This window comes from Erpetoichthys calabaricus, chromosome 4 (assembly GCF_900747795.2).
Source record: "Erpetoichthys calabaricus chromosome 4, fErpCal1.3, whole genome shotgun sequence".
Classification (NCBI taxonomy): Eukaryota; Metazoa; Chordata; class Cladistia; order Polypteriformes; family Polypteridae; genus Erpetoichthys; species Erpetoichthys calabaricus.
Window position 1 is genome coordinate 121337158 of NC_041397.2, and position 22329 is coordinate 121359486.

At 37.2% G+C, this 22329-nt stretch overlaps 1 protein-coding gene and 1 long non-coding RNA gene across 2 annotated transcripts in view; both read left to right on the forward strand.

Moving 5' to 3' along the window:
* Nucleotides 1-22329, forward strand: part of dpt (dermatopontin) — a 146075-nt gene that overhangs the window by 63715 nt on the left and 60031 nt on the right. The gene's annotated exons all lie outside the window — the stretch shown is intronic.
* LOC127527421 (uncharacterized) lies at nucleotides 3744-5624 on the forward strand. Its single transcript, XR_007934738.1, has 2 exons — nucleotides 3744-3839; nucleotides 4620-5624. It is a non-coding gene; the product is annotated as an uncharacterized LOC127527421 (long non-coding RNA).

The following is a 22329-nucleotide window of genomic DNA, read 5'->3' on the forward strand; positions in this document are numbered from 1 at the left end:
TGTGGGTTGTGCACTCTGCATACTGACATCTTTATAGCCACATCAGACAGTTAGCACACTTTGTGCAAAACTGCATCATGCTTTATAAGTGCAGAAGAAGTGCAGAACACAGAAGCAACAAAATAAAAGTGAATCTTGTGCACCCCTTTTTGGTGCAGGAGCCACTCAGACTGCAAAAATGATAGCAGACTGGTGATGTGGACAGCATTATACTTAGTACATCAAGCTGTCTGCCATTCACTTACATAATCTATGAAATAATTCTGTAATTTTATGAACTATTCAATGTATATAGAAAAATATTCTTTTGACTTAATATAATATTTTCAATAAATGCTGAAGCAGTTTTATGTCGAATCAGAGAAAGCCATATGTGTGGCAGCAACCCTCGAGTTGTTTTCGCTTCCAGAAGCTGTGTAAAATTGGAGAATGCACACACAAACAAATAAATTGAGATATGTAAAGTGTAACCAGGGAAATGTTCTACTTTATACAGTATATTATTTTATGTGCCCAGTTTGCTTTTGACTTACAAATACTGAAGCAGTTTTCTGTCCTGCCATCATGCATCCCTGCAGTTTTTTTTTCTTGAAAACATATACTAACATTTCATAATTTTGAATATAATGTAAATAATTTTTGGGTTGTCACATTAAGCACCCAATTTACAATAAATAATTCTCACTGTGTATAGCAGCATAATAAAAGAACTATAACCAAAATGGGTAAACAACATCTGTGAGCACTGTTAGATGTTACAACACCAAACTTATCCAATCATAATAAACTTCAAAGCTATTAATAATATTGCTGGCTTTCATTATGATTTAGACTTTCCTTTTAAAATGTCAAATGACTGATTAAAGATAAGGGCAAATGTAATATTTATTAACATCAATGGTGTACCTACTGTATATTGAAGATAGTCATCAGAATTTATATCAAGAATAATGAACAGCAAAATTACATTATGATCAAGATCTTGGTATATTTTGTTCTTTGATAAAAAGGGGAACATCAGAAAACCAAACATTTCCAAATAGAAATTGTTAAACTTGCAAGCTTTAGATTTACATACTGATATGAGTTGAGTGTTCATTCTGTGGGAAACATTTCCAGTCATATCCATTGTATGAAAATAAACACATTTGAGATGATAAAGATTTGGAGCACCTGCAGGCAAACCCTGTACACTGAAAGAAAAATAACAAAAAGAGTTTAATTGTCCAGATGGGAGTCCTAAAGTTGACTGACTCCATGATGGTGGCAGCCCTGGTTATGAGGTGTGCAAGGCGGGTCAGGTGAGTGGTAACCAGAAGGGACATCGCTCAGCAGCCTGCTTCCAATCGCTGGATCTGCAGGTAGAATGAGAGGAGAGAGCATTACGTGACAGCGCCAACCCTTGGCCTGGGGTGGTATTACCAGTTGACAAGCCTTGAAGTTGTCTCCCAATCGTACATGTGTGACTCTATCTAATAAGTGGAAAATGTATTTGAACTAAATCCATAATTTACCAGTCCTTTTACATACTTGGCGTCCACTTTTCACTATAGTGTGTACATGGGATTTAAATGGTTTGTTCTCTTATGAAATTTGATCTTATTTTCCAAGGAGTGGTATATTTTTGCCTTTCATTTAATGATCAGTTTTTCCCCTACATAATCAGCCACGTATTATGGAATAATCAAAACAGAATGTTCTTTTACTCATGGTACTCTTTCATGAGAAACAGAAGGTGTCTAGATTTCTAGGACTGCCACAGGGCAAGAGATCAAACAATTAGATAATAAGAGGAATGGGAAAGGGTTAGTAACAGTGGCTCATAATGAGTGCCACAATTTTATTTTAAGGCAAATAAATAACAGACATTTTTGCACAATGAGAAGCTGAGCATCTCTTACAAGAGTATGAGATTTTGAAGAAGTGAGTCTGGATTTAATATTGAAGCTGAGGCACCAACCCTTAAACTACAGTTTGAGAGCTCCATATCTAAAGGTTCTATCTGGGGCGGTAGACTTATTTATCCTTGTTATGGATGTCTTGTGATCATCTTGTCTACTCTGGCATCTAGGCTTTAGTATGCTTTGTAGGTTAAGGGGGAAAAGCAAAAGACGTAAATGATCAAAACACCTACACAAGAAAATGACTAAAACAGGAGTGAAAAACAGAGGTGTAAGAACACTGAAGACAAAATTAGTTTAAATACAACTTCATCGGACTACCCTGGGTGTTATACAGACAAGTAATTACAGTTTCTGGGGCCTGTTGTCTAATTATGAGCCTTGCCTCACCTTCATCAAAAACAAATAAACCCTTTAAATGACTAATTCATCACACACAGAACATTAATTTGATTAACACAAAGTACTATAAGAAAGTAATTGGCAATAATAATGCCATTAATAAAAATAAAACTAAACCAAGGAAATCTCTGGGAAAAGAAAAGAAGCAGAAGCAGAATAAAATAAAACCCGAGGGGTAAGACCCACACCAAACCATGACAAACAGTGACTGACAGTTCGACATGTTTGCCAAGACTGCGTAAATGAATTCTGTAGTTAATTGTGTCAAAAGCAGTACCTAAAGCTAAAAACATGATTGCAACATTTCCTGTATCACAGGATATTAAACTGCCATTGTCAATATGAGTAATGGCTGTTTTTGTGGTATGGCCAGATGAAATGCCAGTATTAATAAAATGTAGTGTTTAATGTGAAACTGGAACTGAGAACCTATTGATTTTTAAAGAGTTTAGTAAGAAAAGGCTTGTTTAAAATTCGCCAATTTATTGTAAGCAATATTGTAAGGTAAATACACTGCCTGGCCAAAAAAAAAGTCGCCACCTGGATTTAACTAAGCAAATAGGTACGAGCCTCCTATTGGATAATTACTGCATGGGCGATTATCTTCCAGCTGGCAACAAGTTATTTAACCCCAACTGGTGCAATGAGTTGCTTCTCATTTCTTAAACAACCAAGTCAAAAGACATATCTCGTGGTCGTGGAAAAGATGTTAGTCTGTTTGAGAAGGGTCAAATCATTGGCATGCATCAAGCAGAGAAAACATCTAAGGAGATTGCAGAAAGCTACTAAAATTGGGTTAAGAACTGTCCAACGCATTATTAAAAACTGGAAGGATAGTGGGGACCCATCGTCTTCGAGGAAGAAATGTGGCCGGAAAAAAATCCTGAATGATCATGATCGGCGATCACTTAAACATTTGGTGAAATCAAATCGAAGAAAAACAACAGTAGAACTCAGGTCTATGTTTAATAGTGAAAGTAAGAGCATTTCCACACGCACAATGCAAAGGGAACTCAAGGGATTGGGACTGAACAGCTGTGTAGCCGTACGAAAACCACTAATCAGTGAGGCAAACTGGGAAAAAAAGGCTTCACTTTGCTAGGGAGCATAAAGATTGGACTCTGGAGCAATGGAAGAAGGTCATGTGGTCTGATGAGTCCAGATTTACCCTGTTCCAGAGTGATGGGCGCATCAGGGTAAGAAGAGAGGCAGATGAAGTGATGCACCCATCATGCCTAGTGCCTACTGTACAAAATTAAATTAATGCAACACTGGATGGAACTAAATCTTGTGACATTGCAGAAGCTTATCGAAACAATGCCACAGCGAATGCGTGCCGTAATCAAAGCTAAATGCGGTCCAACGAAATATTAGTGTGTGACCTTTTTTTTTTGGTGGCGACTTTTTTTTTGGCCAGGTAGTGTATGATCGCTTATGTAAAGGTCTACCAATGGCCATTTATTACAGTATGCATGAACACTGCCAGTATGTTAATTGAGTTATTCTGTAGTTTCTAACTGACTTTGAAGGGTGTTGGTTTCATTTTAAAAATCATTAGTAGACTGACATGATAGTGCAACTACTAAAGACATCTGTTTGAAAAAAAGAATTACAGGAACTGTATAGAAAACGTCAGGAAAGAAAAGCTAAATTTGATATTCTAACCTTGCACTTTCCAAGTCCAAATCTTTAGATATTAGATGTTTTTAAGTGGACTATAACTAGCAATAATGTCTTTTTCATTGCTATAACTTTACTAAATAACAATACATAGAAACTGGAAGGAATAATGTATTGACAATTGTATAAATGCATGCAGTATGCACAGTATTAAGAATACATGGCCATAACACTTGTTATATAAATAAGCCCAATTGGTCAATCAGTTACCAGCTTCTGTCTAGGACATTGTTATTGAAAATTAACTTGAATTATTGTGTTTATTTCAGGTGGAGAATAAGGAAATCCTAAAGATTCATCTGTATTTGGCAGAATTGAGAAAAGCTTTAAGCTAAAAGAATATCAATTAAACAGATACTAACTTACTGATCAACAGTTTAATGTTTACAGTGGTCAAAAAAAGCATATTCACCAGTGAAAAAATTAAATATCAGACACTTTGGAACAACACAGACTGGAAGTTGACTGGATGTAGGCTAGAGGCCTAAAGGGTACTGACTATGATTGGCACAATGATGGCATTTTACAATACTGTAATGACCAAGAGGTGCAAGAGATTGAGGTATAAAGTGAAAACTCTGTGCAAAGCTGGTGGTAGCTGACTCTTAGAAGAACTGTTGGGTTCTTCAGTGGCAGGACCTGCTACCATCTTAATCGGCCTCTCCTCAATGCCACTCAGGACTTCTGTGGCACCCCACACTCCTGGGTACTTAGTCCATGTGCTTGCACTTATACCATCATCAGCCTTGGTTCAATCTGCTCAACCAGGTTCAAAGGCAATCCATCTGCCACACTTACCCTGGCTTCAAGAGTCAACCCAAGACCAGGGTCCAAATCCAAGGCTCATCGGCAGCCATACACTGAGGCTGATGGACTATAGCATTTGAAGTGCTTCTCTAAGTGTTCTGTCTGCACTTCCACCTATGATCTCTTGAACTGCTTTTATGGCCATCTTCTCCAGGTATCCCTACCCTTTCTGACAGTCCTCAGCCACTTGAGGAACATATTCCTCTCAAATCACTAAAATATAAAGTACATCTATTTTTTTGAATGTATGTGGGTATGATGGTATTTCCTTTTTTATTATGGTTTTATAAAATTAGGAATCAATAATTTTGAGCTAATAGTAGGTATGTCATTAACCAAGGATATAACATTCAATTCTACATTTCCTGTTAGTGTGGCCAATAAGAATGATTCTCATAACAAGGAGCAAAACATTGGTTTATTTTTCCAAGTGGTAGAGTTTGAACTGGTAAACCACAAATTGAAACCTTCAGACTAGTGGGGGTCAATGATAGGGTAAAATTTCATGAAGGGGTAAGACATAAATTGTAATCAAGAGAGTGCTTTAATCAAGAACCTATAATTCTTAATCAAACAAAAGTTTTCTTTCTACATGAGAGTAAGTCTATCCTTTATTTTTTTAAATTAAGAGAGCAGAAGACAAAATGAGGCCATATATAAAATGTTTAGTGTTCCAAATCTTATATGTGCCTAAGCCCCTAAAACAGATGATGATGGTAAAAAATAAGTTATAGGGATGGTGATTGTACCATGTAATCAACCTTACAATGCTTTGGCTAAAGTAACTGACCATACTTCAGTCTGACTGGATTTCTACAGTGTAATTACTTTAAATATATATATATATATCTATATATATATCTATATATATATATATATATATATATATATATATATATATATATATATATATATATATATATATATATATATATATATATATATATAAATAGTATTTATATTTAGCCAGGTGTTTACTTAGGTAAGAAGTAAATACTGTAAGAGTTATTTTCACTTTTGCTGTGTTTATTCATGAAGTTGGTGTGTCAATTGGTGTACCAAATTTCTGTGAAAAAGTGTGAGAGAGAGAAGGCCAGTTAAGCAGAAAGAAAAAGAGTCTTGAAAGAGACAAAGAAAACATTTTATGGTAAGGACTGGGTTAAAAGTTTGTGCGAAAGTCATTACCAAAAAGACAATGTCTGTCATCAGCCCCTAATGCTATTTACAAAATCAAAATCTAGAAACCAAACTGAGAGGCTAAACAACCAGAAAAGCACCAAAATAAAATGAATTCATAATCAGGTTCTTTTAATCCAATCTCGGATAGATTGGGCCTATAACAGGATGGTTTTAATTAATGTCAGGCGGATGATGAAGAGTCAGATTACCTACTCTTTCAGCAACACATGTCCCATTCCTTCAGTTTAGGGACCAATGTATCTTCAAATGAAGGGAACTAGCTTCCTGCCATTCCTTCTAGACCTGACTCTGAATTCCTGACTCTGGAATGTCTCATTTTTGTCCTGTTTGACCAAAACACATTCTGTCTTCCTGAGTGCCTTCCGTTGCTTTATCCTACATAATTTATATAGAAGTTTATATATAATATGAGAAGGTTCATGCATCCCTGGTAATGCCTGCATCACCTAACATCCTGGAAAACTTTGTTTATTTCCACCCAGATCACACCTCTCTCATCTCTTCCAATTGACCTTTCAAGGCTTACCACCCCCAGCAGGGCCCTTGTTTCCATACTAACATAACCAGTACCATGGCAAATTTTCCTTGCTGTTGCACAGCCCTGCCTGGTATTAGTCCTGTCCTATTCCAACCTCTCCAGATGGGCAACTGGGGCAAGTGCATTAATCTGAGGTGATTCCTGCCCAGTGTTGCTGGAGTAGGCTTTGGTCACCCATGAAGTGGATTAATCAGGTTTGAAGGCAAAAGATAAAGTAAAGTATGACAAAGCCATTTATTTTGGAGCTTTCAGCATTTATAGCAAACATTTATCTTAATAAGAATAAACTAATTACACTTATAAAGGTTAATATGCACTCATATTTCTTTAGCACAATTTGGGCTTAAATTAATTTGCTTGATTTTACAGCAGCAGTACTTAGAGTTAGAGGCATAGCTGTAAGGCACTAATATTAGAAAGTATTTCTCATAATAGTGTATTTGGCTTTTAATTAAAATTGCACGGAATATGATTAATAAATAAAAAACTGAAAGGTGACACCTGGACTTGCTGTGATAAAAACAGATGTCTAAAAATAACTGTATATAAAAGGCATTGTAGATAGTACAAAATCTCATATTAAAAAAAGACTGAAATTCATTGGAAGGATAAAAACACAAGCTGTTTACTACATTGAAAAACAGTATTATCTGTAGTTTGAAAAAATGAAAATATGGTGTTATCATCACATAGCAAAAAAGATTAGTGATAAGAAAAGTGTCATACTGTACCTGATTTTATCATAAAATTTCCAGCTGGGAAAAACTTGTTCTCAGCATGTGATCGAGAAGATAATTCATCTCATTGTTTTAAAACAGTTTACTGCCTGTTGGTGCAACCATCCTCATAAGGACATGTCCCACCTCAGATTTTTAAGTCTAACGAGTAAATTCTATTGCTTCATCTGTAATTCATTTCATTATGCAGGTTCTGCGTGCAACCAGACTGAACAAAAAACAGCTGTTTATGAGCCATGTACTCCTTTGTGGCTTGAACACTGTTTAAATTATAGGGTACAGAGAAATAAAGAATGATTTCACATGTGAACTATTGTGTGTGTTTTTCTTAAACTAAATTTAAAATATTTTCTAGAATTGTAGTGTTATTGTTTAACTTTAATTTAATAGTTAGGGGAATTGATAATTACTCCAAGTAAATTTCCAAAATAAACCATGCCAAAATTCATTCAGGTGATATAATAAGCCTATTCCATCAGCACTGGGAACAAGGCAGGAAACATCAATGGTCTGTCCATTATAGGGCCAACTTGGGATTTTTGGAAATGTGGGAGGAAAATGGGAATCCTAATCAAGAGTGGCATTTGGGGGCAGCTGCCCCAGGCCCCGCGCCTAAGGGGGCCCTGCTTTTGAGGTCCGTGTGTCCCGTTCGAGCAGATATGTCAAGTTATATTCTCCAGTTATATTTTGATAAAGTCCTCGTGTTATCTTGCAAAGATTTAGCTGAATACTGTAATGAAAAAATCCGGTGAATGTTAACATTATTTTTATTAAATTCGCGCACAAGTTTATACAGTCCACACATACCAGTAAAAGCATTTATCAGCCCTGTGGGGTTGGTCAGCCCTAGGCCCCGCACACCCAATGCAGACAAAGGGAGATTGTGCAAACTCCCCACTGGTAGTGACCAAGCACAGGATTTAAACCTAAGGTACTACATCTGCGAGGTCGAAGCGCCTGCCACTGAACCACCCACATGTCATAATCTGTTGGGGACAAAACTATGGAATCCAGTTATTGAAATGGGAAATTGGGTTACATTTTTAGGAAATTATTGTATTTCGACTGTATCAAATAAAAGAACATCTCGAAAATGTATTCAATTCTTTTCGCATTCATTTTTCGTTTTTATTCCATTTACCTTATTTTCATTTTTAGTAATGTGTACTAGTGCAAGGTAATATACAGTATATAATCAAGACCAATGTGGCAGTGAATTGTACTAAGTTATGTTTTCAAACTGATGTGAACGAAAAAGAAAGGAACTAGATATACTTAAAAAATAGGCGGATGAAATGAGGTAATACATGTTTGAGCTGCTGCCTCACACATACAGCAAATTTGGTTTAACCCCTGCTCAGCCACTTAAATTAAATTTATGCACGACAAACATCTGTGTTACTGTATACTCTAGTGATCACTGTAAGGTAACAGCACTTATATTTTAACCAATGAATAAATTAGTTATTACCCAGATTGTTTTATTTATTGTTTTCATATTCGAAACTTAACATCATTTTTTACCTTAAAATCACATCTGAACTTCCTGTTCTGAGATTCCCAACAGTCCTGTTTTTCTTATGTTTGCAGTTGAATACTAATTCTAGGTTTACTGCTGAAAACCTTGAGATGGAAATGAAATTATGACATTTACTTTATCTTGCTTGGTGCAAAAACACTCAGAGTGTTATAGATTGGTTTATTCTTTGAGCAAAATGTGCCTCACATGCTGCCTGGGAGATATTAAGTGCAGTGACTCACTACGTTAAATGCATTATGGTGTCAGTCACAAGCTCTAAATAGCAAGGCGTAGACAGTTAGAAGTGGCTAGTTAGACAGACTGAGCAATGATAAAGAATTCAGAGACAATTAACGTTCATTTTAAAATGCAGATTAGCAGGTGATAAACATGTTCTACCACTGTGAGCAAAAGTTCTATATTTAAACCAAAATGTATTAGTCTTTTAAACATCCAATTTGTTGATACGTCAGCTGTTATGATGGTTTGAAGTACAAATGTTTCCTCCATAATCAGAATTATCAGGTATGTTGCATTTGTTTTGTGTTGGGCTTACTTAAGGAGAATGCTATTTACTTTGTTACAGCACCTAGTAATTATATGTTGTACTGTATTTTGACACAATAACAAGTCCATATGAAAGATTCCCTCCTAGCAAGTTCCCCAGTGCAAGGCAGATGTATGCATATTTACAAGGGGGTTAACATACAAGTGCAGCACGTGATGTATGCATCACTGCTTAAAGTACCTAGTAAAGCACAAGCAACAGAGTATTTCCATCCTGAGCATCCATCCATCCATCATCCAACCCGCTATATTCTAACTACAGGGTCACGGGGGTCTGCTGGAGCCAATCCCAGACAACACAGGGCGCAAGGCAGGAAACAAACTCTGGGCAGGGCGCCAGCCCACCACAGCCATCCTGAGCATTGTTGGGGTAACTCAATAAAAGTAATGTGCAATAGATAAATTACTATTTAAAGTAATAAGTAACATAATGTACCGGTAATAGTTATTTTATTGAATTAATGATTCCTGCATTACATAGAAAAAACAGATACGGTATATGTTACTATATTACTACAGAAGCTACTAAAAAAAAGTGTTTTTTTTCAAAGATTTTGCCGGTTGGGGTTAATAACATCATCTGAGCATGCGCTCCAGCTATCTGGTGACATCAAGGAAGAGATTAAACATGTGCACAGTGTGCAATCATGTGAAAAGAACTGAACACAGGGGTAAATTGAATCTACTCAGTTGAGGATCACAGGAAGCCCATATTATTGCAACACCTCTCAGTATAAGGCAAGAAGCAGTCCTTTGCAGGTCTCAATTGCACAACCAAGCAGAAAAGAGTATGCTGCATGCAATCCAGTCACTGAAATCTATTGAGAAAGTGTCTGTTTCATTTCTAGTCTGCTATTTGCCATAGATACATTGAAACAGTGTGATCAGGTGGCGCAGTGGTCAGTGTTCATACAGCAAATCTTCTGAGGCTCATGTATGAGGTGAATGTTATTTACTTCACAGCATATGAAAAACTAAGTGTATTTATAAACCACAAGAAAATTATCATGCGTGACTGTGTTTCAGGTCAGTTTCATTAAGGTTCGTATACGGGCATATGATTTAATAACAAATGGTGGCCAGTGAAATGAGAACTGTTTGACACAAAAGAAGAAAATGTACTGATAAAGTAATGAACTTTTTGCAATGTATAATATTTCATAATCAGTAACTATATAACATATTTAGTTAATTTTTGTGTATGTAATGAGTAAATTAACTACGTTAATTTTAACTTCCAAATGGGCTTAAAGTGTAGAAGGACAAACAAACTGTAATTGCCTTTACTTCACTATTAGCACAGTAGACTTATCTTGCTGGGAGATTGCTAACTCACCTCTTTTAAGTCAGTGGATAACTGATGTTATATATTATCTAAAATTGGAAAAAGTCAAATTCTCACTTAGAGGATCTGTACAAAACTTCAAAACGTGACAGGATCTAATTAATAACATTCTGGAATAAGCACTTAAATTGAGGAAGCGTATTTCTCTTCCCTTTTTTTAATTCTATATTTATTTATTTATTTATCCGACTATTAAAGTTTTTTTCTTTTAACCTACCACTCTTTCTCAGGTATTGGGGTTGATTAGTTTCAAACCTAGTTTTTGCTTGTATGGAATATTATTTGATTTTAATAAATTCAATAAAATTTAAAAAAAAAACAAAAAAGTAATGTTCCCCAACACTGGTCCTGAATGGCCCAACTAGTCCTTTGGATCACACTTAAGTATAGCAATATTTGAAATTGCATTGCTAAGTATTTTGATGGATGAGTGTTTTTTTTAAACTTACCTATAGTAAATTAAACATACAAATCAATAAATATTGTGATATTTGCCAGGACACCACCAGTCGAGGACCACATCTTTATACAAAATATGCTTTATTTTCTACTTTCCTTCAACACAGCACAGTCCCGCACAACTCACAGTGCCTCTAGCCCCAGTCACCCTTCTCCTGGGCCTTCTCTCTCCTCGTTCCTGGGCCACCTGTCCTCTCTCTCCAGGAGCTTCGTCCTGCTCCCGACTCCAGCTCCCTGATTGGAGGGAGGCGGCCCCTCTTATCCTCACCGGGATGAGCTCCAGGTGCTCTACCTGATGTCACGTCCTGATGTGGCGGAAGCATCAGGAGAGCACCCGGAAGCACTCCGGGTGACCCTGGAAGGATCAACGTCCATTGGCGTGGCGGAAGTAAATAAGCCCCGGGCTCCATGAGGCTCGGGGCGCCCCCTGGCGGTGGATACAGGCCTCCACAGACTTGAGCCTCCCTGCTCCCCTTCCGTGGCCCACTTCTGCTCCAGGGCGGTTGCCCCCTCGTGGCCCGGAGGACAAATATGCCACCTCTCGGTTCCTCCAGGTGTCCCGGCCGGGTCTGACCCTCAGCCATGTACGACAATATATAGTGACTCACGGAGAATATTCATGGAGAATGTACTGCCATGAATGAGAGGGTAGAAGGGATTTATTTATATTTAAAAACTGTACTGCCACTACATCAGTCAAAAAGAAGGTAGAGATGGGAGAATTAACCTAATCTGAAATGAGTTAAGGCTGAAACCAAAATATCAAATCCACTCAAACTAGTTAATAATCATCCATGTGAAATCTTGAGAAAAGAACTAACCACATCCACAGAATTAGTTTTGCTTTTTAGACACATGGGTGTCACAATCAGCATGTCGCCATCTTTTATAGGCACGTAATGCTAACTCAGTAATGATGACTTGGCAAAAAGTGTAGCTACCTGTAAGCAGAAGGGTTGATTTCATGCAGACAGTCACAAAATGATGGCGAGCATTCAAAAAACAAAACACAAAATGACAGCAGAAAAACATTGTAAATATGATGATATGCATGTTCAAGAAACAGTAGAAAATAGTGCAGGCATCAAGAATGCATCAGGATTCAAGTCTTCTTTCTAATTTTTCGAAATGGTTCTTGGGGCTTTAAAATAATTTAAAAATAAAAAAGCATCGTTTTTGAGTTTTTTGACATCCACAAATCTGATGATCACATTTACTTTTTGTTTCAATGCATTTTTTACTTATGTCAGTAACGTTTTTGGTTCTTCCGTGGCAACATCTTATTTTTAATGCTTTTAATCTCCCATCTCAGGATTGCACATTTTTAATGGTCTATGTTTCTGTAATGTACTGCAAGGAATTGCTGTTGCTTTAAGGAATTGAAAAATGGGGAGAGAATAATTTTGGGGTAAACAGGCCAAGGCTGTAAGCACAAGTCAAATAATCTAATAAGCAAGAGTCGGGGCATGAAACAATGGTCATAGTTAAGAAACAGAGGGAGAGGATCAACAACAACAGCATTTTATTTCTATAGCTCATTTTCATACAAATGATGTAGCTTATAGTGCTTTATAATATAAAGAAAGAAAAATATTAAAATAAGACTAGGCAATACTAAGTAACAAAGAATAAAGTAAGGCCCGATAGTCAGGAGGACAGAAAAAGAAAACTCCAGAGGGCTGGAGAAAAAAACTAAATCTGCAGGGGTTCCAAGGCCACAAGACCGCACAGCCCCCACTGGGCATTCTACCAAACATAAATGATCTCAATCAGTCCTCATGGTCTTCAGGCTTAACATTGAAGAATCAGACAACGATGGTAATATGTATCTGGCCTTCAATCCATCAATGTAAGGACTGCATGGTGCTTTGATCAGGTGGTGGTGGTGTAGATCACCACCACAGAAAACTGGAAAAAGAACAGCAGAGAAAGTAGGGGTTAGTATGGATTGGCGGAGCCTTGATAAAAATGATAATTCAATGCATACACAGAATATCAGGGTTACACTAAAATGTAGTTATGAGAAAGCCATGTTAAAATAATGAGTTTTTTGCAGTTTTTACAAGTGCTCCACTGTATTAGCCTGACGAATTTCTATCGATAAGCAGTTTCAGATTTTAGGTGCATAACAGCAGAAGGCTGCCTCACCATTTCTTTTTTAAGTTTACCTGTTGGAATTATAAGCAGACACTCATTTGAAGATCTAAGGTTACGATTTGGTGAAAGACGTTCCGAGATATAGGATGGAGCGAGATTATTTAAGGATTTGTAAACCATAAGCAGTATTTCAAAGTCAATTCTAAATAGCACAGGTAACCAGTGTAGTGACATCAAAACTGGGGTGATGAGCTCAGATTTTCTTTTCCTAGTTAAGATTCTGGCAGCTGCATTCTGCACGGGTTGCAACCGATTGATCCTGAAAAGGAGTGCATTACAGTAATCTAGTCGACTGAAAACAAAAGCATGAACTAATTTTTCAGCATCTTGCAAAGTTATAAGGAATCTAACCTTTGCTATATTTCTTAAGTGAAAAAATGCTGTCCTAGTGATCAGATTAATATGTGATTTAAAACTGAGGTCAGAGTCAATGATCACCTCTAAATTCTTTACCTCTGTCTTGACTTTTAAGCCTAATGGATCAAGTTTATTTCTAATATCCTTGTTATATCCATTTTTGCCAATCACTAAGAATTCTGTTTTCTCCTTATTTAGTTTGAGAAAACATTGTGTCAGTGAAACAAGAGAGTCGGAGTCATCAGGTGCTATTGATAAATACAGTTGTGTGTCATCAGCGTAGCTGTGGTAGCTCACGTTATGCCTTGAGATAATCTGACCTAATGGAAGCATATAAATTGAAAAAAGCAGCGAACCCAAGACAGATCCTTGTGGAACGCCATATAGAATATCATGTGTCTCTGAAGTACAGTATATTTACAACAACTAACAAAGAATTTTCTACCTGTTAAGTCTCAAACCAATTAAAGACATTACCAGAGAGGCCCACCCACTGACAGAGACAGAAGACTCAGCCAGTTTGCCCTTCTTCCACTTGAAAAGCAGACTTCTACTGTTGTGGAAAGTGTGGCTTTTAAATTCTATGTATGTTAACTATCCTCACAATTTGACAGCACCAGTTGCTCCTAGTATTATGAGAGTGTTTGAATCGTTGTTATTTGCCAAACTATAATGCATTCTTTTGGCCCACTTAATATTTTTCCATGCCACAAAGATCTTGAAAAATCATCTGTTATTTTTCCTAATGTGATTTCCCTCAGTTACTCATAATTTGGAATATAAGTGTCTCAAAACATTTTTTTTCACCCTTCCATTATTTGTAGCTATAAAACTCAAGAGGAAAGATATCTGTTTTCATCACTGGATATGTAGTACTGTTTTATTCAACTGTCAAAACATTCAAAAAGTCTATATACAGAATAAAATATTGACCAGAATAAACAACTGTAGACTAGATATGCACAAATATTTATATTCTTAGAAAAATTAAACATCTTTCCATTACAGTAATAATTTTCCTTTACAGTCTTTTTCCAGTGTAAAATTAACAGTATTCATAATAACCCTTTTAAATTCAGTTTCATAAAGATAAACATGTTGAACTGTAGTTGCTATCTTTCTGGGATCTTTAAAATAAAGTTTCTATGGGAGGACATTGCACTGTTAGTTAAGGATCATCTAATTAAACCTGGCAAGCCCCTCTCCACATCTGTTTGCATTTTCTTCAGTTGCTCCTTCAGCTTTATCATCGCCCCAGCAGCAGCACACCCTTGGGTTTAAGAGGGGGTTGCAACCACCTCTGACTTTGGCCAGAAAGTCCACTTTGCCAAAAGGGTCTTGTGCCACAGAAATCAAATATGTTAGCTCACTTCATCAGTCTCCACATAACTAACTAAGAGCAGCATTCAAACCTGTCAAACTCTGTATTTTCTGTTTTGCCAGATTATCCACAATTACGTTTGTGGATCCAAACACATATGTATCAATATTTAAATAATATATCTATGTATACAATAAACAAAACATGTTTCTCCAAACAGAATGTTCAAATCTACTCTGTCTAATATACAAGGCTTGCCCAAGTCTTTGTCCTATCTAAAACATGTTCCTCAGAACAAATTTTCCCACTGGGCTAAGTAAAGTTGTTTTGTATGTGGCTGTCTGCCCTGCTTGGCAGGAGTTATTTCACTTTATAAGAGAACCCAGACACTACTTCAGACACCAGAATAATGTAGTACAAGCTTATAGGAAATGTACAAAGCACCCGACAATAAATTTTAAGGAAGTTTTGAGACTGATTTATACATAGTGTGATTCTACACTGAAAAGTGTTGTCTTTTTCTATACCCAAGAGTTTATTTTTTTAAGATTGCCTGACTGTTTATTGATTAAGCACTGGGCTCTACATTGAATCATTCTGGCACTATGATAGCAGTGGTACCTCTGTCAAACAGCTCTACTTTCAAGGTGATACAGAAGTGTTTGAGGTTTTCAAGTGCAGGAGGTTTTCAAGTGCATTGCTACTCAGACTTGTGCACACACAGCCTTATCATTAATACAGACTTGTCTTGTAGTCTGACTTTCACACGTTTGTGATGTAGGAGTAAAGCCAGTGTACCTGTGCTGACACAGAGAGAATGTGCAAACTCAACAAAGACAAGGAAGAAGTCAAGGATTGCACTTGTGTCCCTGAAGCTGTAAGAATACTGCAGCATCCACCGACCCATCTTATATATAAACGCCTACGCATGGAAATGTGTGTGTCGCTGTCCGGCCTGGAAGTACAAGGCTACAGAATGACACTCCTAGAAAACAACTCTGTCGCCAAAGTGAGACTGCCGAGGAAAGAGAACCTCGCTTAGCCGTTAATGCCCAACTGATGCGACTGATTGATTGAAGTGCCAGAATCCATGGTTTCTAAGAGCCCAGGCTTTTTACAACACAGGCTTACACATCTAGTTATATTATAACTTATCCATCCATTTTGCTAACCAGCTTACCCAGAGCGAAGCCCATCCTAGCAATCATCTGGTGAAAGGCAGGAACAGCACCTGGGAAGGGCACCAGTCCATCACAGAGTCAAACCACACACACATACACACACACACATATACACGCACTAACACTCGGGCCAATTCGGCTCTGCCAATCCACCTAACCTGAATGTCTTTGGACTGTGTGATGAAACTGGAGTATTCAGAAGAAACCCGCATGGAAAACATGCAAGCTCCATGCAGATTTTGCCTCTGTGTGAACCCCAGTCTCCTTGTTGTATCATTGTGCTAATCCTCAAAAAAATTAAAGGAACACTTTGAAAACACATTAGATCTCAATGGGAAAAAAATCATGCTGAATATGTATACTGATATGTAGAGAAAAACCAAGCAAAATGACACCTTTTATTGGCTAACTAAAAAGATTACAATATGCAAGCTTTCGAGGCAACTCAGGCCTCTTCTTCAGGCAATTGATTACATCTTGCCTGAAGAAGGGGCCTGAGTTGCCTCGAAAGCTTGCATATTGTAATCTTTTTAGTTAGCCAATAAAAGGTGTCATTTTGCTTGGTTTTTCTCTGCATTCATAATGGCTAACACGGTACAACACCCTAGTACTACAGATATACTGATATGGACTGGGAAATGTGTTAGGAATGAAAGGATGCCACATCGTTTGATGGAAATGAAAATTATCAACCTACAGAGGGCTGAATTCAAAGACACCCACGAAAATCAAAGAGAAAAAATGATGAGGCAAGCTAGTCCATTTTGCCGAAATTTCATTACGGCAACTCAATATCACACTCAGTAGTTTGTATGGCTCCCACGTGCCTGTATGCATACCTGACAATGTCAGTGCATACTCCTAATGAGACGACGGATGGTGTCCTGGGGGATCTCCTCCCAGATCTGCACCAGGGCATCACTGAGCTCCTGGACAGTCTGAGGTGCAACCTGGTGGCATTGGATGGACCAAAACATAATGTTTCAGACGTACTCTATTGGATTTAGGTCAGGCGAGCGTGGGGGCCAGTCAATGGTATCAATTGCTGACATACTGACAAACTGTCAGTCAGTCAGTTATTTTACAACCTGTTATATCCTAACACAAGGTCACGAGGGTCCGCTGGAGCCAATCTCAGCCAGCACAGGGCACAAGGCAGGAAGAAATCCCAGGCAGGGCGCCAGCCCACTGCAGATACTGACACACTGCTTTTTCTAAACTTCTTTTTGGTCTCAACTTGTTGTTGAATTTTCCACTAAGATTTTTGATACTTGTTTTGATACTGGGTGGCACGGTGGCGCAGTAGTAGCGCTGCTGCCTCGCAATTAGGAGACCCGGGTTCGCTTCCCGGGTCCTCCCTGCATGGAGTTTGCATGTTCTCCCTGTGTCTGCGTGGGTTTCCTCCCACAGTCCAAAGACATGCAGGTTAGGTGGATTGGTGATTCTAAATTGGCCCTAGTGTGTGCTTGGTGTGTGGGTGTGTTTGTGTGTGTCCTGCGGTGGGTTGGCACCCTGCCCGGGATTGGTTCCTGCCTTGTGCCCTGTGTTGGCTGGAATTGGCTCCAGCAGACCCCTGTGTTCGGATTCAGCGGGTTGGTAAATGGATGGATGTTTTGATACTGGAGCGCCACTCTTCTCATTTTGATTTCCTTAAAAACCCTTGCTTGCTACTCCACAAATACAGAATAGTTATCAGTACATAGTCATTTTGGAACTGAATCACTTGCAAAATTAATTTAAACAGTCATATACATGAAAATCAGATATGAGCGAAAAAATCAGAATCGAGTCACTTTTAACTGTAGTCTGAATGTAGCCTTAGGTAGCCCGAAGCAATATAAAAACTGAAATGCAACCTGTATAAAATTTTCATCTCATTCTACCACTCTTACTTTTCTCTAGTAATACTCTAAGATAGGAGGGTGGGGGGGTTTGCATTATCAATATTCCCCCATCACCATACACTGCACCTATGAATGCACACACATGGCAAAAATTACCTATAAAAATATAGCAACATTTTCACAATCCATCATGCTCACTTGTTTTATGGTAACTGATTCAGTCTTCCATTTTAACAACTGTCACTTGAACACATAAAGAAAACTTAAGGACTTCTTTTAGTTATGGACAAATGTGTGTGATGGTTACACCAGTTGCTTTCGCTTGTAGAGGCAGGCTTTCCCAGACAGTCTTCCCTTCCCAGTACACAGCAGGCTTCTATAAATACTGTAGAGGGGCAACTTATTGCTGTCTAGTGAACAGGGGGACTTAAATTACATTATTATTCATTTCTCTTTACCATTCTTTTAACAGTGGTTCCCCTGGAGTAGTTATTCCTCATAAATAATATATACTACCTTATGATATCCCATAAGGCCGTTAAAGAGCCCATTATTTCTTTTATTGTCATGACCCTATCTTGTGGCAGCCCCTTTGAGCTGCATTTACAGTCCTGATCTTGCACCCTTTACACTGCCTTCTTCTCAATGCTGCTAGAACAGGCTCTGGCACTTCAAGACCACTAAAATAGGAATGAGCAATTTCACAAAATGAATGGGTGGATTAATGGAGTTCATAATACAACTCTTATGTAACACTGGTTATCTTGTGTTTCCATAGATCTCAACTATTAAATAACACACTAAATATATTTGTCATGATAGTGGCTCACCCTGCATTGCTAGGGAAATGGAAAAGCACTGCCACTTTCACACATACTTGAGCTAAAAGAAAAGGGTCTCCACTTTCATCCCGTACTTTAAAAACATGCTTTGAAGTGGGTTTGAGTTTGTCTGCCGATGAAGTGGTGACACCAGAATTTCTCCCATTACAACCAGGAATGACCTCCCTGCACCACCAGGTTCCATTAAATGGAATGATCAGCATAAGAACTTGGATTTATTTATTTATACTTTTTGTTGTGTATAGTTTGCTATCTAATCTCCAAGTTGCACGTTTTGCCCTTCTTGATATGTGTGAAAAGCAGCCACTGCTCAGGGAGTCGCATTTCGATACAGATGCCTTCCATTGCTCACAGGGCTTAAATTCTGTAGCGGCTATCAAAACTAAAGGTCATATTACATTACATTTCTTTGAATTATTAACCATTTGCTTGTTACTTTACATCTCAGTTGTAGGGATAGTACATCTTTTGGGCAAAGCTTATTTTTTTGTTCCCTTTGTTTCCCCCTTCTTATTTTTATTGATTTTGAACTATCAATAAAAATACACATTATAATTCAGTACACCAAATTGAATTATTTAGTAACTGCTCCATTCAGCTGTTATATTCAAAACCCATTCCCCACAAATCAAGAGAGCGGTAAACAGAGAAGCAGAGAGATCAGGAATGGGACTAGTACAGGAAAAGTCAGAAAGGAGAAAATGGCTTGCAACGACTGAGCATGTGCACTTATTACTGTAAAAGTGATATTTACCGGCCTAGCATATGAAAAACCTTTAACTTCTTTCTGATATAAATCAAATTTTCTGTACATTTAAGTCATATAAAACATCATTTTTCTATTATATTACAGCAGATGAGTGTACAGTTGAAAGGAGACAGTGAATATGCCGAGTAGTGTTGTGCACTTCATCATGATCAAGTAATAATTAAAATATGGTGCTACCCAAAAAAGGGTGATTAAGAAAGAACTTCTGGTTATCTCAAATTTGTCTGATAGTGACAGTTGTTGATGTAAACACGATTTATGAACTCCTAGAACATGTTTTAGTGTTATATACATTTTGTTTTTTTAAACTTTTTGAATGTTTTCTCATTATTCTGGCAGTGTCATTTCATTATTCACGGTCATCATTAGGCTTTCATCACTGCATGGCTTGTGGCCATTTTATTTATAGCTGCTACAACCTTTACTGGTCATGTAATATGGAGGTCATGTTTAATTTCATCACACCTTTATAAGATGTTGGTTCATAGCTTGTGCCATTCAAATACTGGGTCACATACCAAAAAACAGATAGAATTTAAACAAGTTAGCTTCTGGACTTTTTGTTTGCCTTTTGGCTAGAATCTTACATTTTCTATTTAGTTAATGATTTTTTCTTGGCTTTTCCAGTATTCAGAACATAGCCTGTTCCTGACTCTACCTGTACCTTCTCCCATCTCCTTCTGTTTTAATCATGCCTTTGCCCCCCAGCAGCCTTTTCTAAGATCATAACAGTAGACCAGCAGGACTCAGGCACAGCCAAACCATGTGACAGTTGGAAGTGAGTGCTTGAAGCTAACATGCTTTGCAGGCACCACTTGGGATTTCCAAGTCTTAGCCAGTCCTTGTGCTCTTGTGACAGACCAACTTTGCTTCCGTGAGGATTTGGAGTAGTTCATGGAACACTGTCTTATGTTACATTGCCTTAATCTACATTACAATGGCATGCTACTCAATCAAACATATAATAATAATAACATAACAGATACAACCATTTACTTTGAACTGAATACAAAATGGAAAAACAAAGCAAAGCAATATTCAACCCCTATGTTATATTTTTTACTGATTAAAATCTTTCTAAAAAGTAATATATACACTCATATGCAGGATGTAAACATATACATTTCCTTTGAGATAACAACAGAGCATTGCTTAACCACTGCAGAAATACCCCTTGACTTCTTATTTAAAATTAAACTGGATTTCACCATGCAATGTGAAATGCTAACATACCATCTATGCTTCATATCTAATATGTACTTAGTTTTTGTGCAATCATGACAAGTCAAAATATACATATATATATATATATATTCAAGAGAAAGATGGTTAGTGTCTAATGGTAGACTCACTGAGACAGAATATAGCACCACTGCCTTGTACTGTTTTTGATCACTTGTTAAATATTAAAAGACAAAACATGTCCAGACTGAATTGATCTCATTTCTCTAGGTGAGGTTAGGTAGACTTTATTATCCCACTGAGAAATGTGTTTGCAGCAGGAAAGTACAACAAGTAAGGCATTTTTATACAGATACAAGAAAACATGTAAAGACACAGCTGACAACCAGTATTATCATACATATACACACTCAAGATTAGTGCAAAGAAGAAGAATTACCGTTAAAAGTACACAAAATAATAATTATTTTTAGCCTGTAACGAGTGGGGTCCATTTCCCAATAGCACTGTTAGCCTTAGATCTCTTGTTTGAATACATTAAGGCCAGAGTGATTATCTTAGGAGTTTTTTATTGTCCTCCATATGCAATAACTGTAGGACTTTAATCACATTCAATCAAGCAGCAGAGAAAATAAGCAGCATTGCTTTAAGGAGAACGGTGATTGTTTTTTCTTTCGATTACTTAGTTCCTTAATCTGTGTCATGAAACCTTTGTAAACTTTGTCCAGTACGATAAATAAATACATTTTAAATGCTTTTCCATGTATGGCTTATTGAAAACCACATCAGAAGATGCAATATGGCTTCTCCACACATAAACAGCTATGGCAACACCAGAGCGGGTTTACTGAACTAATACTGTTGATATAATCCGGTCTCATTCAGCTGAATTAATTGTTCTTAGCATGTGTTCACCCTGCTGATACTTAAATCCACTTACGGTACAAGACCATAATTAATTCACGAGATTAAATCTGAGTGGAGCTGACTTTTTTCATGGTACACAAGAATTAGAGAATGCACAGTATAATTGAGCAAGTTACGGTCTGCTGCATACTTTGTCAATATAAATAAAGAATTGCTGTGTTTATGAACCTGAACTTAGCTTAGCATATTTATATTGGTAGGGAGGCAATGAATATATTTAATGCAGTAAGTACTCAAGATAAAATATGGGGATTCAATTTATCCATTTAAAAGAAAACAGAAACATGTCCAAGGCTGTATGTTGCATCTTGTGTACTCTGTGTGTGCAACTTCATATGTTATAAAATGTCTTTTATTACTATACATTAGTGAAATGTGCACTGCTCTATTTCTTTCTTTGCATTTAAACTTACTTGGATGTTTATAGTATGCTTATTAAACATAATATCATAGATAAATCTTGTGAAGTGCTTTTTTAACTAAGGAAAATAAGATCTTAGAATATATTTCGATTTTTAAAAATGTTCAATATTTTAGATCAATGTCTGTGCAAGTGAGACAGAGAAATTAATAATAATCATCATCATCACAGAG